Source organism: Chenopodium album, chromosome 14 (assembly GCF_948465745.1).
Source record: "Chenopodium album chromosome 14, dcCheAlbu1.1, whole genome shotgun sequence".
In the NCBI taxonomy this organism is placed as follows: Eukaryota; Viridiplantae; Streptophyta; class Magnoliopsida; order Caryophyllales; family Amaranthaceae; genus Chenopodium; species Chenopodium album.
The window spans coordinates 30,752,650-30,756,729 of NC_137847.1; the positions used below are offsets into that span (position 1 = coordinate 30,752,650).

At 39.6% G+C, this 4,080-nt stretch overlaps 1 non-coding gene across 1 annotated transcript; it reads right to left on the reverse strand.

Annotated features, from left to right (window-relative positions):
• Nucleotides 1–2,180: 2,180 nt before the first annotated feature.
• LOC145580392 (small nucleolar RNA R71) lies at nt 2,181–2,286 on the reverse strand. Its single transcript, XR_014099447.1, has one exon. It is a non-coding gene; the product is annotated as a small nucleolar RNA R71 (small nucleolar RNA).
• Nucleotides 2,287–4,080: the final 1,794 nt, after the last annotated feature.

The following is a 4,080-nucleotide window of genomic DNA, read 5'->3' on the forward strand; positions in this document are numbered from 1 at the left end:
GGTCCCTTTTTGGATGAATTCTATTTCATTTTATCACTCTTTTCTTTAGTTTTCCCTAGTTTTATTCTTGTTTTCTTCATTTTTATGCTTTTTGTAGTTAGTTTCTCTATTTTATGTATTTTCTAGTTTACTTGCTATTTTTTCCCTTTACTTGCTTTTTATCCTTTGTTTGTAGGTGGTGATTGATTGTCCAAGAATTCCCGAGTTTCCTCTCTATGATCTTTCATTGTTTACATGCCTAAAGCTTGTGCAAGAAGTTTCAAGTCTAAGGTGGATCCAAGGGGCATGCTTCAAGGCCTTGTATATGCCTTTCTCATGGCTTATACTCTTCAAGAAATTCAAGAAAGTTTCTGCCTACCTTGTCCTCCATAATCATCATCTAGGATGTGTGCACCACTTGAGCTAGGACAAAGAGAAGAAGGGGGAAAGACCCAGCTAGGTGCGGGCGCACCCAGGGAGTGTGCGGCCGCACATTGGTCGGGTGCGGCCGCACACCTGGTGCGTGCGGGCGCACCAATCTGGGTGTGTTCCCGTGCGCGCCACTCTCTCTCCTCCAAGCGCCCGCACCGACGTGGGTCTATTTTTAGGCGTCAATACCGACCTCCTATTTGTATATGTATTTATTTCTTTCTATTTTTGAGAGAGTTTTTTTGGAGAGATTGGATTTCATATAGTTAGTTTTTGATTAGAATTTTAGAGAGAGAAACTCAAGGATTGAAGAGAGAGAAACTCATGGTTTTTGGTGATTGTTCAAGAATTCTTCATTGTAATTGATCTATAGATCAAAGTTTTGTAAGGATCCTCTTCTTGATTTCAATACAAGTTTGATTCTAGTTGATTTCATTTGTTTTCCATGTTATTGTTGATTGATTGAAGTTTTATTGATTTTTTGATTGATTGTTGTTTTGATCTTTGATTTCAATTATGTTGATGATGAAATTGATGATTAGTGTAGTTTTGATCTTGATTTCCATGGCTAGTGAGTAGTTTTCTAGCTAGGGAAATGGTGAAGCATGTTTGAGTGATGGATTTGAGTAATTTGGGGATAATTGATGGAGTTGATGATATGATTAAATTTGGTTGATAATTCATGTGCATGTGTGTGATTGATTGAAGTTTGGCCATCTTTGATTATTGCACTAGATTGCATTGTAAGCTTGCTATGCTACGGACCATTGATTAGTATCTTGCAATTTCACGATTGAGGTGCTTTGTGACGTTCCCTAGGTAGTGTTTAGCGTAGTTGACGCTAGTTAGACCTCTAGGTGAACTAACTTGGTATGCTCTTTTGGATACATGATTGATCTTCATTCATATCACTTGACTTAGTCCGTTTGACTTCTCAAATTACCATTTTCCATAACAATTACATGTGAATCCATTGCCCTAGTGTCTTTTAGATTGATTTCATACAAGTTATTGCATCATTTAGCCCTAGCTCTAGTTTCCTTCATAAACCCCTTTATTTGACTTCGGAATAGCTTGACTTAGGCATTGTGCATTCGACCTCCATTCCCTTGGGTTCGACCTTGACTTACCACTACACTTAATAGTGCATGTTGTTGTTGAGTCTATTACACTTTATTTGCAAAATACAAAAAGATTTTACACTTTAGGCTACACTTGTAGCCATGCTACTTATATTTTCTTTGAGTTTTGTATGCATAGGTCCCGAGAACGTTCATTTGTTCCCTTTGATCCGGAGATTGAAAGAACTCTCTCAAGGAGGAGAGTAGCAAACAAGACATTGGATTATAGTTCCTCAAGCGAAGAAGAGATTGAACAAGAGCAAGTCATGGGAGAACAACCAAGAGTTGCCTTGAAAGAATTGGGAGTGCCCGGTGCATATAGGTTCGAGAGCGGCATAGCTCCACCTACAACACCGGCAAACGATTTTGAAATTAGGCCGGCAATGATCACCCTAATTGAGAGGAGACAATATAGTGGGGCAAAGAACGAGAGCCCATTGAACCATCTTAAGGAGTTTGAAAAATATTGTAACACAATCAAGGCTAATGGAGTGTCTTAAGAATTTATCCGCCTTAAGTTGTTCCCTTTCTCCCTCATAGGAAGGTCTTTGGAATGGCTAGACAAAGAGGTGAAGCCCAATTCATTGAGAACGTGGGATGATGTCACTAAAGCTTTCTTGTCCCGTTTCTATCCTCAAAAGAAAACGGCGGAGGCAAGGGCTTTAATTCAAGGGTTCAAGCAAAAGCCAAATGAGAGTCTTTATGAAGCATGGGAAAGATTCAAGGAGTACCAAAGAGAATGTCCCCACCACAGAATTCCAACATATCAATTGATCCAAATCTTCTATGGTGGTTTGAGTCCTCAAGGCAAGGCATGTCTTGATGGAGGGGCCGGTGGTCCAATCATGAACAAAACCGAAGAAGAAGTTGTGGACATAATAGAGGATGTGGTGACTTACTATAGAGATTGGCAAGATGGGGAAAGAGATTCTTCAAGCAAGCAATCTTCGTTGTACTCGGTGGACCATCTCAATGCCATCAACAATCTTTCCTCTCAATTGACAAACTTGGGAAAGGAGATGACGACAATCAAGGCCAAGTTGGAAAGTGTTTCTTCCTCTTCTCAAGCTTCAAATCTTCCCTCCCAAATTAAGGGGAGAGGTACTTCTTCTAACTCTCAAACTCCTTCTACTTCACATAATATGCCTATGGGATGTTTGTTTTGTGATGTATGTAGATCATATGACCATGATTCTAGCAATTGCAACAATGAATGTGTTGATGAATTTGACAACAATGAGTGTGAGCATGTGAATTTTGTGTCAAACAACAATGTCCAAAGGTTTGATAATCAAAGAGACCAATGGAATAGGAATTACCAAAACCAAGGCAATTTTGACAACTATAATCATGGTGGTGGTTATAGGAACCAAGGGAATCAAGGTTCTCGTTGTAACCATAACCAAGGTTATAGTGGCCAAAATCAAAGCCAAAATTATGGTAATCAAAACCAAGGTTATGGAAATCATAACCAAGGTAATGGTAACCATAATCAAGGTGGTGGTAACCATAATCAAGGTTATGGTCAAAATCAAAATAGGGGTAATTGGAACAATCAAGGAAGGGGAAATTTTCAAAATAATGCTCAAAGAGGTCCCCCTCCCGGATTTGTTTCAAAGACTCAAGGTGAAAATTCCTATTCACAACCTTCTTCTCCTAGGACTACTTTGGAGGAATTGATTGATAATCAAACCAAGATCATTAACACCTATATGGCGGTTAGTGATAAGAAATTCAATGAGATGATGACTCATATTAAGATGCTTGAGACTCAAATAACCCAATTAGCAAGCACTATTAAGGATTATGCTAGTCCTTCATCTTTGCCTTCCCAAGGTGTTGAACCAAAGAAACCCGTGTACTCTATTGCCACTAGTGGAGGAAATGACTTTAGTGAGGGAGTTTGTTGTTCAAAAGAGGGAGAAGATGAGAGTGGTGCTATGGAGAATGAAGATGAGAGGGTTGAGTCTAAGGAAATTTATTGTGAGGTTGAGGAAAAAGAAGAAAGTGTTGTTGAAAAGATGAGTGAGGTAGAGAGATTTCCCGATCTACCATACCCCCAAAAATACTTGAGATTCAAATGGATGAGCAATTTGGGAAGTTCCTTGAAGTTCTTAAGGAAGTCCATGATTCCACACCCTCTACCGAGCCAATTCCCGATATGCCTAAGTACTCCAAGTTTCTTAAGGAGATACTAGAGGAGAAGGAAAATTTTGATGAGGGTAGTTCGGTGGAAGGAGGGAAGTGTTTTAGTGCTCTTGTCCATGGTGAACTTCCGGAGAAAATTGAAGATCCGGGGAATTTTTCAATCCCTTGCCAAATCAAAAAGATGGTTTTTGAGAGTGCTTTGTGTGACCTAGGGGCTAGTGTGAGTATTATGCCCTTTTCGGTTTTCAAGAGGCTTGATCTAGGTGAGCTTCAACCATCTAATATAACACTTCAATTGGCCGATCGCTCTATTAAGCTTCCTAAGGGGAGAATTGATGATGTCCCTCTAAAGATTGGAGAGTTTGTCTTTCCCGTGGATTTTGTTGTTTTGGAGATTGAGGAA